The 15,672-nt window shown below is 44.7% G+C and overlaps 1 protein-coding gene and 1 pseudogene across 7 annotated transcripts in view; one reads left to right on the top strand and one right to left on the bottom strand.

The window, feature by feature from the left end:
• TOM1L2 (target of myb1 like 2 membrane trafficking protein) overlaps positions 1–15,672 on the top strand; it is a 154,924-nt gene that overhangs the window by 24,506 nt on the left and 114,746 nt on the right. The window lies entirely within an intron of this gene.
• Positions 11,572–11,923, bottom strand: LOC103299346 (transcription elongation factor A protein-like 8; annotated as a pseudogene).

Here is a 15,672-nt window from a genome sequence, read left to right as displayed (position 1 = left end):
CTAGTTCTGCCTTAATGGGACTCGAATAATCGTGTAAGTAGTCAACCTTTTGTCTAGCTTTTCACATGTTTCATTTTCATGGTGCAGTGAGGTTCTCTGTTACCCTTCTTCATAAACAAGGAAGCCAAGTAGATAAGTGATTGTCTGTGGCCTTCAAAGGGCCTCGACTCTTTTTGCACCACCACAAAAGGCCTCTGGAACCTGCTTGTCGGTGGTGCCCCTCCATCATGTGAACAGAACTGCCAGGTCAGAATAGGAATTTCAGGGGCTCTCATAGCGCCCCTACCACAAGGTGTTCCCCAAGCTCTGATGGTAGAAGTGGCAGCATATCTAGAGATGACCTTTGTCTACCTGCTTACTGGAGAAATGGTCTCCTCTGTAGGTGCAAGCGTGTTCTGGATGTCGTGTGGACAGCCATCCTCAACACTGTGGTTTCCCTAAATCACTAGAACAGATTTTAGGGGAAGGTTGAGCATCCCAGGTTATAGATCTTACAGGTATGACTTGCAAGCTCTGTGAAGAAGCCTCCCATTTGGGTAGGAATGCAAAACTGATCACCTCATTGCTGGAATGATGGCCTGGCTTTCTTGGGAGCCAGCCAAGAAAATAACTTATGAGACTGACCCACAAACTTAACTAACTGAAGCTTTCATCCAGAATCATTATGGAAAGCAGAGTTAAAATAGTTCCCTCTGAAACCCTGTGGCTACTTATTTGAATCAGTGAGGTCAACCCAAGGACAGCTGTGGAATCAGTCTTTAATTAGAAGACTTTGCCCTGAACTTGATTGGAATGGCATTTCTGAGGGTCTTGAATGTTATTTTTCCTTTTTTGTTGTTTGTTTTTTAAGATTTTTTATTGATTTTTAGAGAGAGAAGAAGAGAGAGAGTGAGAGAAACATCAATGTGAGAGTGAAACATTAACTGGCTGCCTCCTGCATGCTTCCTACAGGGGATTGAGTCTGCAGCCTGGGCATGTGCCCTGTGTGGGAATCAAACTGGCAACCTTTCTGTGCATGGCATGGGACGATGCCCAACCAACTGAGCCACACCGGCCAAGGCGGTATTCTTCCTTACTCCTTTCAGCCTTACCTTACCCCTTTTCTTTGTTCAAAGCCTCATAGCTTCTTTCTCCCCTAACACCTTCGTTCTTCATACTCTGTGGTCACAGGGCTCTTCTGCCTGCGGCGAGCCCCGGGGGCCCAGCCTGAGGGCAGGCAGACTGCTTCTGACACTCAGGCTCCACCTCTGCTGGTAGTGACCTTTGGGACTTACTTTTCTGAGCTTCAGTTTTCTCAGCAATAAAACGTGTCTCAGTATTTATTGCATAGTTATTTAAAGCTACCATTTATTGAGTACCTTTGCTTCAGCCCACACACTAGCAGGGAGGGAGGGAAGAGGGAGAGGGAGAAAGGGAGAGAGAAAGAGAGAGGGAGGAAGAGAGAGAGAGAGAGAGAGAGAGAGAAGAGAGAGAGAGAGAGAGAGAGAGAGAGGAGAGAGAGAGAGGAGAGAGACATATCGTTGGTTGCTTCCCACATGCACCCTGACAGTGGGCTGGGGATGAACCTGAAACCCAGGTACTTGCCCTTGATCAGAAATCAAACCGGTGACCCTTTAGTGCACAGGCTGGTGTTTTAACCAATGAGCCACACCGGCCAGGGCCAGATACTATTCTGAATGCTTGGTATGTATAATAACTTACCTCCTCTTAGTAACAACCAGATGAAGCAGACTTTTTAACGTCCCATTTTATGGATGAGGAACTCGAGCTGCAGAGATTACTAAAGAGTCTAGTACAGAGTAGGCACTCAATAAATGTGTATTGAATCTGAATACTTCCCTCACCTAAACATCTGATACATTTATAATCTATGCCCTATAGTTTTTACTTTAACTTTTCTCTGAGAATATTGAATGTATCAATCTTTAAATCTAGGTTTATTTTTTAAACTTCGTGTTATGGAAAATTTTAAACATATCAAAAATAAAGAGATTTTTTTTTTTTAAATAAAGAGAACTTCTTTTGCAACTTCTTTAACTTGGGACATGTTTTTTGTCTCCTCATTTTGGCTGTCTCCCTGTGTTTGCAAAAATAAAGAGAACTTCCACTTACCCTTTATATAACTTCAGTAATTATAAACTAATGACCTATTATACTTAGTCAATATGTCTACCCACTGCCTTTCCTGGCTTACATTATTTTGAAGTAAATTCCCCAAATCATATTATTTCAGCCATATATTTCAGTGTATACCTCTAAATGAAAAATGAACTCTTTTTTAAAAAAAAGCAACAACCATAATACCATTATTATAATTTAAAAATTATCAACAAGTCTCTAATGCATATTCAGTTAGTATTCAAATTTCTAGTTGTCTCATAATGTTATATATTTTTTAAGTTTGTTTGTTTGAATAGAAACTAATAAGATCTGGCATTACAAATCAGTTGGTATATCTCTTATGTCTCTTTTAATCTAAAGTCTCTTCCTCCATATTTATTTCATTGCAATTTATTTGTTGAAGAAACCAGGTCGTTTGTCCTATAGAGTTTCCCGTAGTTTGGATTTTGCTGATCATATTCCTGTGGTATCATTAAACATGTTCACATGTTCTTTTTTTCCATATTTCATGTAAAGTAGAAGTTAGATTTGTGGTCTGGTCACGTTCAGCTTTAATTTCTGGACAAGACTACTGTAGAGGTGAGGTATTTTTCTCAGAAGGACATGATGTCCTGTCTCTTTCTCTTCGTGATGTTTGGAGTCATCAATGACTAGTGCTTATATCCATTGATTCTTCAGGGATTGCAAAACGGTTTCCAAACTGGATTATAACTACCTACCTTGAGGGCTCGTTCCTCATGATGCCTTTATCAGTTCTGGGCACAAAAAAGACTTCAGTGAGAGTTAGTACTAGTTGATGAATTCTTGCCTCTCTTCAACATTCTTGGTCACTGGTTGTTTTTGGATTCCTTCTCTTTATTTCTTTATTTTATTTTTTTTGGTTCCCAAGTTTTTTTCAAGAACTCACACAAAATTGAGTTTTCCCTCCTCTTTCATCCTGGTTTATCTGGAAGTAACGTAATTCGTAACTCTCTTTGCTGTTAGTAACTGTGAGCAACCAGTCACATAGATTCTTCTTCAGATATTTTTTGTGAGATATTTCAAATGCCTTTTGGAAAGAGGCACCTCAGACGTTACAGTGATCTTACTCTTGTTTTTTTCAATGGTTTTAACCCCTCTACTGAGATTCCCAGCTTTTCCATTTGACTATCTCCTGAAGAAACTGCTCAAAATTGGCAGTATCCATAATTTCACCTTCTACAGGATGGGTGCAGTCAAGGGTAAACTTCAGAACCTGCTTCTTCTTCTTCTTCTTCTTCTTCTTCTTTTTTTTTTTTTGTCCCCCTTCGCCACAAGTTTTTTTCATGGTGGCCGTGGTGGCCGTGGAGGCAGGAAAAAAAAAAAAAAAAAGCTCTTTATTTCTTGTATATCTCTTTAGATTTTAGGTTTTGTTAACATGTGCTTCATATATACCAAGCTATGTTTATAGCAGTGTATTTTAAGTTGATGGTCACTAAGCTTGAACACATTCTAAAATTACTACCATTTTTACTTACCCTTTCCGCTTTTATTTTTTACTTTGTCATTATTTTTTACTTTTGTGTGTGTCCCTTAATTTACTATTGTAACTAGAGGCCCGGTGCACAAAATTCGTGCACGGGGGTGTGTGTTCCTCAGCCAAGCCTGCACCCTCTCCAATCTGGGACCCCTCTCACAATCCAGGACTGCTGGCTCCCAACTGCTCGCCTGCCTGCCTTCCTGATTGCCCCTAACAGCTTCTGCCTGCCAGCCTGATCACCCCCTAACCACTCCCCTGCCAGCCTGATTGATGCCTAACTGCTCCCCTGTCAGCCTGATTGCCCCTAACTGCCCTCCTTTTCAGGCCTGGTCACCCCTAACTGCCCTCCCCTGCAGGCCTGGTCCCCCCCAACTGCACTCCGCTGCAGACCTGGGTCCCCCCCAACTGCCCTTCCTTGCAGGCCCGGTCGCCCCCAACTTCCCTCCTCTGCTGGCCTGGTCACTTCTAATTGCCCTCCCCTGGTGGCCTGAATCGCCCACAACTGCCCTCCCTTGCAGACCTGGTCCCTCCCAACTGCACTCCCCTGCTGGCCATCTTGTGGTGGCCATCTTATGTCCACATGGGGGCAGCCATCTTGTGTGTTGGAGTGACTGTCAATTTGCATATTAATCTTTTATTAGATAGGATAGAGGCCTGGTGCACGGGTGGGGGCTGGCTGGTTTTCCCTGAAGGGTGTCCCGGATCAGGGTGGGGGTTCCCTTGAGGTGTGGGGTGGCCTGGGCGATGGGCCTGTGGTGGTTTGCAGGCTGGCCACGCCCCCTGGCGATCCAAGCGGAGGCCCTGGTATCTGGGATTTATTTATCTTTTATAATTGAAACTTTGTAGCCTTGAGTGAAGGCCAGGGCCAGCCAGGGCGGGCAGAAAGCTTGGCTTCCTCCATCGCCAGGGAAACCCAAGCCTCCTGCTCTCTCCAGCTGCGTGGCTGCTGCCATTTTTGTTGGGATTTATTTATCTTTTATAATTGAAACTTTGTAGCCTTGAACGGAGACCAAGGCAGGCCAGGGCGGGCGGAAAGCTTGGCTTCCTCCATTGTCGGGGAAACCCAAGCCTCCTGCTTGCTCCGTGGCTGCAGCCATCTTGGTTGAGTTAATTTGCATACTCGCTCTTGATTGGCTGGTGGGCGTGGCTTGTGGGTGTAGTGGAGGTACAGTCAATTTGCATATTACCCTTTTTTTATATAGGACTAGAGGCCCGTTGCAGGAAGATTCCTGCAAGAATAGGGCTTCCTGTGGGCGTCGCCGCCACCTCGCCTGCTTCCCTCCCATCTCCGCCACTCCCCCTGCTTCCCTCCCTTCTCAGCCGCCCCACTTGCTTCTCCGCAGCTTCGCTCCCTTCTGCAGTGCTTGGCTTCCTTCTATGCTGTCTTCAGTCTTCGCTCTGCGCCTGGATATGCAAATTAACCGCCATCTTGGTTGGGTTAATTTGTATACTTGCTCCTGATTGGCTGGTGGGCGTGGCTGGTGGGCATAGCAGAGGTACGGTCAGTTTGCATGTTTCTCTTTTATTAGTGTAGATTATAGATGATCTTCCTACTTTTTCTTTTAACCTTTGCATTAGCTTTATAGTTGGTTGACCCTCTGCTTTTATTATATGTTTGCCTTTGTCAATGAGAGTTTTTTCTTTGTGATATTTTCCTATTCATATTTTTTATTATATTTTTCTTTTTAAAGAAGCCCTTTTTTTAAAATTTATCTTTCTCTGCCTGGCTTGTTTCACTTAGCATAATGTTCTCCATCTCCATCCATGTTGTTGCAAATGGTAAGAACTCCTTTTTTACCACAGCGTAGTATTACATTGTGTAGATGTACCACAGTTTTTTAATCCACTCATCTGCTGGTGGACACTTAGGCTGTTTCAAATCTTAGCTATGGTGAATTGTGCTGCTATGGACATAGGGGTGCATATATCCTTTCTGATTGGTGTTTCTAGTTTCTTGGGATATATTCCTAGAAGTGGGATCACTGGGTCAAATGGGAGTTCCATTTTTAGTTTTTTGAGGAAACTCCATACTGTTCTCCACAGTGGCTGCACCAGTCTGCATTCCCACCAGCAGTGCACGAGGGTTCCTTTTTCTCCACATTCTTGCCAGCACTTGTCATTTGTTGACTTGTCGATAATAGCCATTCTGACAGGTGTGAGATGGTACCGCATTGACATTTTGATTTGCATCTCTCTGATGATTAGTGACTTTGAGCAGGTTTTCATATGCCTCTTGGCCTTCCTTCTGTCTTCTTTCGAAAAGTATCTATTTAGATCAGTTGCCCATTTTTTGATTGGGTTGTTTATCTTCTTTTTGTTAAGCTGCATGAGTTCCCTGTAAATGTTGGAGATTAAACCCTTATCATTGATATCATTGGCAAATATGTTCTCCCATGCAGTGGGCTTTCTTGTTGTTTTATTGATTGTTTCCTTTGTTGTGCAAACGCTTTTTATTTTGATGTAGTCCCATTGGTTTATTTTCTCTTTAGTTTCCATTGCCCTAGGAGCAGTATCAGTGAAGAAATTGCTTTGGCATATGTCAGAGATTTTTCTGCCTATAGATTCCTCTAGTATTTTTATGGTTTCCCGTCGTATGTTTAAGTCCTTGATCCATTTTGAGTTTATTTTTGTGTATGGTATAAGTTGTTGGTCTAGTTTCATTTTTTTGCATGTATCTGTCCAATTTTCCCAATTTTTAAACATTTCTTGTAATAATGGTTTGGTGGTGATGAACGCCTTCAGCTTTTTCTTGTCTGAAAAGCTCTTTATCTTTCCTTTGATTCTAAATGATAGCTTTGCTGGGTAGAGTAATCTGAATTATATGCTTTTCATCACTAAATATTTTGTGCCAATTTCTTCTGGCCTGCAAAATTCCTGTTGAGAAATCATCTGACAGTCTTATGAGAGCTCCCTTATAGGTAACTAACTGCTTTTCTCTTGTTGATTTTAAGATTCTCTCTTTGTCTTTAACCTTTAGCATTTTAATTATGATGTGTCTTGGTGTGGGCCTCTTTGGGTTCATCTTGTTTGGGATCTCTGTGTTTACTGGACTTGTGTATCTTTTCCTTCTTTGGGTTAGTGAAGTTTTTAGTCATTGTTTCTTTAAGTAGGTTCTCAGTCCCTTGTTCTCTCTCTTCTCCTTCTGGTATCCCTAAGATGCAAATGTTATGCTAGATGTTGTCCCAGAGGTTCTTTAAACTATCCTAATTTTTGTTGTTATTGTTAATCCTCACCCAAGGATGTTTTTTTCCATTGATTTTTAGAGAGAGTCGAAAGAAGGGAGGGAGTGAGAAAGAGAGACAGAGAGAGGAACATCATTGTAAAAGAGACACACCAATTGGTTGCCTACTGCACATGCCTTGACTAGGTCTGGAGATCAAACCTGCCACCCAGGTACATGCCCTTGACCAGGAATCGAACCTGTGCAGACCAACACTGTAACCACTTAGCCACACTTGCCAGGACTAAACTATCCTCATTTTTTGAGATTTTTTCTTTTTGCTGTTCCAGTTGGGCATTTTCTGCTACCTTGTCTTTTAAATCACTGATTTGATCTTCTGCATCATCTGATGTTTCTATCTCTCTGTTGAAGTTCTCACTGAGATCACCTATACTTCCCTTAAGCTGAGCATCCTTGTAATCAATGTTTTGAACTCTGCGTCTGGTAGGTTGTTTGCCTCCATTATGTTTAGTTCTTTATCTGGAGTTTTGTTCTTTCACTTGGGACATGTTTTTTGTCTCCTCATTTTGGCTGTCTCCTGTGTTTGTTCCTGTGTATGAGGTAGGGCTGCTACATCTCCGGTCTGGGTAGGGTGGCCTTACGCAGTAGGTGTCCTGTGGGGCCAGGGGTGCAGTCTCCCTGTTCACTTAAGCTGGGTGCTCTAGGGGTGTCCCTTGTGTGCGGTGTGTTTGCTCTCCTGTTGTATTTGAGACTAATTGCTGTTGACACATCGGTGGGTGGGACTGACAGTCAGGCTGATGGGCTGTGAGGACTGGTTGTGATTACAGCAGAGAAGTTGCTGTGCAGGGGCCGACCCTACAAAGTGGGACGTGTTTTAGTGGGACTCTGGTCCGTGCCAAGTCCACTCTTTGGGTGTGTTACTTGTGGTGCTAATTGGGTGTGCTTTGTGTGGTCTGTAAGCACAGGTGTTTGGGCCTCTTGTGCAGACCAAGGTCAGCCATTGCCTGTATCCAGTCCTGAGATGGTTATGCTGTGACTGAAACCAGCTGGCACTGGTCCTGGGCTTGGGGGCACTTAGCAAGAGGTACAGGGCACACTGAAGCCAGCCCATTCTTGTTTGGGGTTTGGGACCTTTGAGGATTTTAGGAAAGTCCACAGGCTAGGCCCAAGCCAGCCACTTGTATGGCTGAGACTCTGAAAACAATTCAGGCCAGATGTGTACATTTTGTGGGGTGGGGTCTCAGAGAATCACCAGGGTGGGTGAGAGGGGTGCTAGCCAGGTTGTTGGAGACGAAGCTTCGGTGTCAGGCTGTGTGGGGTAGAGTCAGCAAAGGAAAAGAGGCGCTGCTGGCACTTTAGTCCAGGAAAGAGCTGCCCTCCGGCCTCTAACGCAGCGCCTCCCTGGTGCTTTCCAAGCTGCTGCCCTTGTCTGGAGCTTAGGGCACGTGCATGTGGGAGAGCGGGGCTGTGCTCGCCTGTTTAAGAGGATGCCTGGTGTACAGCAGCCCGCAGACCCCCTGGGCTGTCTCCCCGCTGATTTGCACAGCCAGTGTTGTGGGCGCTCCTTGGCGCTGGTGCTCCGGGCCTCTCACTCCTCAGAAAGGGCTCCAAATCCGAAATATCCCTCTCGATTGTTAATTGCCACATTGTGAGTCTTCACCCCTCCTAACCAGTCTTGATGTAACTTCTGTACCTCCTTAGTTAGAGGGGTTCTGTTCAGCTGGCCTTCAGGTGGTTCTGTAATTTAGTTGCAGTTTTGATGTGGTCATGGGAGGAGGTGAGCATAGCATTTACCTACGCTGCCATCTTGACCCGGGGCAGCTTTGTTTTAGGAGAAGCCAGGCTGTTTATCCCGGCAGGCCATAGCATTGGCTGGAGAGGACAAGACGAGTAGAGAAGAGAGTCTTAGATATGAAGGTGCTTCTCCAACCTGACTCACAGTTCAGCTGCGGCCCTAAAGTTAACAGCATCCAATTTGTAGATCTTGCCTTTTAATGTATTTGTTAGCTTGCTTGTTTGATAGCCACAGAGGCTTCCTGAGGAGAGTGTAGGTAGGGGTTTGCCAAAAATGTACCCTGGTTGGAAAAAGTTTTCTTAATAGTTTGCTGCCTGCTCTGCTGTAGGGTCTTGGCATTTGGTTCCTCCCAGAGTGCGGCTGGCCTTGTGTGCAACACACGTGATGCCCCGCGTTCCACCCCAATGGCTGGGTGCAGCGTAGCTGGGTGCAGGGTGGCTGGGTGCAGCGTAGCTGGGTGCAGCGTGGCTGGGTGCAGCGTGGCTGGGTGCAGCGTGGCTGGGTGCAGGGTGGCTGGGTGCAGGGTAGCTGGGTGCAGCGTTTCTGGGTGCAGCATTGCTGGGTGCAGCATGGTTACTGAGTGCAGCATGGTTGCTGAGTAATGAACCTGGATTTCTTTTTGCAGCTTCTTAATTAGGAAATCAGGGACTTTGTTTTCCCGTTAAATCTGAATGACTTCAGGTTTTTAAAACGCTACGGTTGTAGCTGGCAGCCTTGTCATGGTGCCCTACCCATACGGTCACACCCTTGCTTTGGCTGACGTCCTTCTCAGTTGGCATTTAATTTTATGCAAAGACCAGATAAGCAGATAAAATATGGCATAGAGTTGGATGAGCTGACCCATCAGAGGCCTTCCAAAAATTATCATGATTCCTCATGACAGTATACGTTGACAGATTTTTAAAAAAATCATAAACTAGTTCTAAAAGTAATACATATTTTTTTTATAGAAAATTTTGGAAAGTTTCCTTCCCTTCCCAACAAAACCAAAATGGAATAAACATAATTACTCTCACCACAAAGATGTTTACTGGTGCTGCCACTTGGGATTAGCTTTCCTGCTTTTCTTTTCTGCACAGGTCTACACTTCCTAATAGAAAACTATGTGCGCTGTTTTTCTCTTGATTTTTCCCCACTTAATGGTGATGAACACTTGCCCACCATCGCATTTCCCCCTAAACCCAGTAGTGAATGTGTCTGCAGAGCACAAGCAAACCTTATTCCAGGCAGCAGGTCGCCTGGGGGTGACACTGTCATCGCAGGCAAGGCAGCATGGCTTCAGGTTGGAGCCAATGTTTTACATTCTTGAAGTGTCAGAGGTGGCAGACTGTCACATGGTGAAGGGCGGCTCTGATTTGTTAAACAGGCCAGTTATTTTCCACTACCCAGTGTTGTGTGCTGGGCAAGGCCAGACTTGAGATGTGGCTATAGCAAATGGGATTAGGTTTTTCTGGGTGACTTGCAGGGGGAGGGAAGAGGATGAGAGTGAAGATTGATTGGCCAACTATGATGGCTCCACTAGGCCGAACACTTAAAAGCCAGGGCTAATCTCTGATGAGCACAGTAAGTATGGAGGTGGTCCTCAAACCTTGGGGGCAGGGGGCATCAGAATCTGCTGAGGAGCTTAGTAAAAACGCCCACGAGGCCTGAATGAACGGTCTAGGAGGAGAGGGCCAAGGGGACACGAAGCTTACCTGTAATTGTAGTAGACGCTGCTCATTTCCTATTCAGTGCCTGTGCCTCATTCCTCCTGGACTTTGTTTGGCGTGGCTATGAGCCCAGTTATAAAATTCTCTTATGCAGTGTCTCTTGCAGCTAGGAATAACTATAGGACACAGTTCTGGCCTATGAGATAGAGGCATTAGCCCCTAGGGAGAGCACCCCTTTATAAATAGAACAGTAAAACCCTTTGGCCCCTGTGCCCTCTGCCTGCCTGTTTCACAGACCCTGCCTGCCGGAGCAGCCGCCTTACAGGTAGAGGGGTGGCAGCCACAGGCCAGTGATGGCAGAGCAAAAAGGATCCAAGGTCCTTGGTCCTTCATGCAATCCTTGAGTGGCTGCTCGAGCTCCAAACTTCCTGCTTCTAGATTTCTTCTTGTTCATGAGAAAAATACCACCCCCAGTTTAAGTGACTGTTAGTTTTTCTAAATTGCTTATAGCTGAGTGCATTCATAACTGACAAGGTAATGTTTTAATAGTTTACAAGGGGGAAATATTTTTGCATGTTTTGTAATTAAAAATGAAAAACAATTTAAATCCCCACAGATTTCTGTGCCCCACAACAGACTCCCTGAAACAATCTTTGGGGATGAGACTCATGTCTCCCTGAATTTTTTTTTTTTTTTTGTCTGTAATAATGGCCAATTTTATTCCTCTGGTTAAGAGATCCAGAGGTGATTTGAGGTTTACATTTTAATAGTTATTTCAAGCATCACCGCAATGCTGTATCCCTAGGAAGTGAAGAGATGTATGGTTTCTGGCATATTTGTTAACAGTAGGTGACCCCATTGCCTTTATAAGCTGATTGCAAATTATTTCATTTTTATTAAAAAATTTTAATTGTCTGTGACACAAATTCATTAAAAAATACATATAAACAAAAAGAAAACTCATACCACACAGAAATAAGCAGTTAATTTTTTGATGTATGTATGTATGTATACACACATGCACACACACACAATTTGGGATTTTTAATGTACATATGTGAGCTGACACTAAATATGCTTTGCCACTTATGTTACTTTACAATATGAAATGAACATATTTTCATGCATTTGTGTGAAACTTCCCAATTGAAAAATAGACCTGGAGAATAGGTCAAAATACAAAATCCAGTAAGATGCTGGTTAACAAGGAAACTGTCTAAAACAAAATTCTACCAGGTGATTAAAAGCAAAACCAAGGTAAAAGATACATCAGAATATGCTAATAGAAAGCAGGGGCCAGATTTTACTATCAGATGGAAAAAAGAATTCAAGGCCTAACGCACACAGGATAAGGTCATCTGTGTGAATGTCTTTGCTTCCAATGCATCATCACAAACTTGTTTCTTACTCTTCTGATTTCTTCCCTAAGCCTTTCCATCTCATCTCCTCCTCTTGGCATTTCTTCAGGGTCCAAATGCCTGACGGGAGTGTCCTCTTTCAGTGCCTGGGCGGGCTGAGTCAGCCCGCTTCCCCTTCCCTCCCGCTTCCTGGCTTACACCTCCTTGGGAGGACGGAGGCTTTCCTTCTGCCTCCCGTGGCACATCCTCTGAAGGGAGGTCTGCCTCGGCCTTGGGCATGCTCCGTGGTTTTCCTTCACTTTCTTCAGAAGACTTTTGCATGTTGAGTGTTTTTCTATTATTTCCTGTTTGAATAAATTAATCCTGGGACCCGCTGGTCCAGACTCTGGCCTCCCTTCCCCCTTCCATGCCTCTCCCTCCCTGTATTTTTAACAAACTCTCCAAATGAGAGTCATTTCTATATGCATTCGTACTACATCTCCATTGTATGTATGAGAACAATGAGGCCCAAGGAGGTTAAACAACTTTACCAATATTTTGAATTGAGATTTGCATCCAGTACTGTCTGGTTCCAAAGTGTGCTCCTTGACTTCCTCCCTCAGGGAGGGCTGGCTTTCTCCCACAACACAGCCACACACTTCTGAAGGGAACTCCAAAAGAGAAGATTCAAAGCTGTTTTGTTTTAACCTGTCCCAAGGAGTGACGGTATCTTTTCCCATTGATTTTTAGAGAGAGCGGAAGGAAGGGGTAAAGGGGAGAGAGAGAGAAACATGGATGTGAGAGAGACACATCGATTAGTTGCCTCTCGCTCACAGCCTGACGGGGGCTCAGGATTGAACCTACAACCGAGGTATGTGCCCTTCACCAACCTGCAAACCTTCAGTCCGTGGGCCGACACTCTAACCACGGAGCGACTGGCTAGTGCTCAAAACTGTTTCTGACCGGGTTTTACACTGCTGTCCAGGACAGCATCACCGCAATGCTGTATCCCTAGGAAGTGAAGAGATGTATGGTTTCTGGCCTATTTGTTAAAAAGTTGCCTCATAAGTTATTGGTTTTGCCTTCTGCTTTTGAAACAAAAATTCCTTGAAATTAGTTTTTTCCATAGACTTTCTAGGGTTAAGTCACTTAAGAATTACTAGAACATCTCATTCCTAAAAGGTAATTTGGTTGTTTCACGAGTGGGAAAGACATATACTGGTAGCTCGTAAGTGCTAGAGTAGTTAGAGCCCACAGTATTCATGTTATACCAAATGAGCCATCAAGGGCTGATGGATGGCATCTGGAGTTCATCAAGGCACTGGTCGCGCTGTGCATTCGGAACAATTAAATACACACCGGCTCGCCTGGAATAGGCTCTTTAGGTAAGAACAGGTTGTAGTGATGTGATTCGCTGGGTATTTGGAGAGCTGTATGATAAGAATGATTTTCTGATGGGGAAGAGGATCTTTACTGTGTGAGACAGGAAGTCAGTGTACTTGAGACCCTCAGGGGCCGGTAGCATTGTGTGGATCAAGTATGGCCTGGGATTTAGGAGCTTTGTGTTCCAGACCTGGGTGTGGCATAAAGCCACTGCCTGTCAGGATCTCTTAGGTAATTCCAAATAGCCTTTCAGACACCACTCTGCTACTGACGTGCCCTAAGTATCAAGCATTCTGGGAGATACTTTACTATGTTGCCTTCAAGGAGCTTCTTTTCAGGTGGGTGGGAGAAAACAGATATCCAAGTCTCTACAATAGCACCTATTACCACCCCTACTTCTGAAAGCTGTTAGATGCCAGGTCCTGTGCCAGGCCTTTATAAATGCTCATTTAATTCTTACAAAAGCTTTGTGATTCCTGTTCTATAGATGTAGAAGCTGAAGCTCAGAGAAATTTTATAATTTGCCTGGGGTCACATAGCCAATAACAACAGAATCGAATTAGAGGTCAGGTCAGCTGACTCCAGATATCCTGTGCCTCTGCATGATTTTGCCTCGGGGGTGTTCTGCCCTGGTGTGGTGGAGGAGCATGGGAAGTGCTGGGAGGAGACCCCTTTTGACTGGGAGAATTGGGGAATCTTTGTAGAAGAGGCAGGATTTAAAGAGTTTAGGGTAGAGAACAAAGATGGTGGTGTAGGTAAACATTGGTACTGGCTGCTTCCCACAACCACGTCAAAATTACAGCTAAAGTACAGAACAACCATCATTCAGAACCGTCTGAAAGCTGGCCGAATAGAAATCCTACAACTAGAGAAGAAGAAAGCACTTTAAGACTGGTAGGAGAGGCAGAGGCATGGAACTGGCTAGTCCAACACCCACGTGTGCCGTTTTTCTAATCAGGAAGGATATCTTGACTACAGAGGCCCCCTGTGAGGAGCAAGGGGTCCAAGCCCCACACCAGACCCCCAGCCCAGGGTTCCAGAGCTGGGAAGAGAAGTTCCCATAACTTGAGGCTGTAAAAACCAGCAGGGATTGTTGCTGAGTGACATGAAGGCTGCTGGAGACCTAGGTGTTCCTCTTAAAGGGCCAGTGCATGAACTTACTTGGACTCAATCCCTCTGATCTCCAGTGCCAAGCAGCTTTGAGACATATAGAGAGGAACTGGATTATCTGGCATTAGGGCAGGAACTTGGAGGCAACTTTCTCTGAGACAGGGGTGCTCGCAGGGGTAATTGTTCCTGTGTTGGGATTTCTCCCATGCCATGGCTGACTGTATCTGAGTCTCCATCAGCCTGGCTCACACTGTTTGCTTCACCCTAATGAGTCCCTGAGGCCCCGCCCTGTCTAATTTGCAGCCCCACCCAAGCTGTTTGCAGCAGCTTTTCCATATGAACGACCTGTCCTGGCTCAGGCTTCAGACTTTCCTAAAATCTTTCAAAGTAGCAGCTGACATTAGCATATTCCAAACCTATTGATAAAAGGCCCAAGACCTGGCACTAGCACCAGCCTGCCTTGCTTCACAGCTGGGCCTCTCCTGGGCACCCCTAAGCCCAGTACAAGTAGCAGCCGTCTGCAGATATCGCTGTAGCTCCTGCCAGGTGGCCTCAGGCAGTGGCTGACGTACTACCCGATAGGCTCCAGAGCCAGTGCACCCAGTGGATAGTTTCAGACCATACAACTCTACACATCCACAAGCAACACATTCAAGGGGTGAGCACCAAAGCCCCACTGAAGCAAGTCCTGTTCCATAAGGGTGTCTCCTGCACTGCAGCTTTTCCACTGTAGTCATAGCTGGTCCTCACAGCCAATTGGCCTGGAGGTCATTTCCTCCCAGTGACACCAACAGTAATCAAGGCTCAACTACAAGACTGTGCACACAGCCCACACAGGGGCACACCTAGCGTGCCTAGCTCAGGTGACTGGAGAGACTGAGCCACTGGGCCCTACAGAACACCTATTACACAGGGTCACTCTACCAATTCCAGGAGACATAGCAGCTCTACCTAATACATAGAAACAAACACAGGGAAGCAGCCAAAATGTAGAGACAAAGAAACATATCACAAATGAAAAAAATGGAAGCAAACTACTAGATACAGAATTCAAAACCATGGTTACTTAAGGATCTTCGTGAGAGCTTCAAGGAACTTAGTGAGACTTTTGAGGATCTTATTGATAATTTCAAAGACATGAAAAAGGACCAGTCAGAAATTAAGCATACACTAACTGAAAATAAGAATAATTTACAGGGATTCAAGAGTAGAGTAGAGGATTCCAAGAATCAGATCAATGATTTGGAATGTGAGGAAGCAAAAAACACCCAACTGGAAGAGCAAAACGAATAAAAAATATGAAGATAATGTAAGGAGCCTCTGGGACAACTTCAAGCGTACCAACATTAACATTATGGGGTGCCAGAAGGAGAAGAGAGAGAAGATAATGAAAACCTCTTTGAAGAAATCATGACAGCAAACTTCCCCTACCTGGTGAAAGAAACAGACTTACAAGTCCAGGAAGTGCAGAGAGTCCCAAACAAGAGTAACCCAAAGAGGCCCACACCAAGACACATCATAATTAAAATGCCAAGGGTTAAAGAGAGAATCTTAAAAGCAGCAAGAGAAAAGCAGTTAGTTACTTAAGGGAGCGCCCA

This window comes from Eptesicus fuscus, chromosome 20 (genome assembly GCF_027574615.1).
Source record: "Eptesicus fuscus isolate TK198812 chromosome 20, DD_ASM_mEF_20220401, whole genome shotgun sequence".
NCBI lineage: Eukaryota > Metazoa > Chordata > Mammalia > Chiroptera > Vespertilionidae > Eptesicus > Eptesicus fuscus.
The sequence above is the reverse complement of the archived record's forward strand: the minus strand, read 5'-3'. Positions and strand labels throughout refer to the sequence as shown.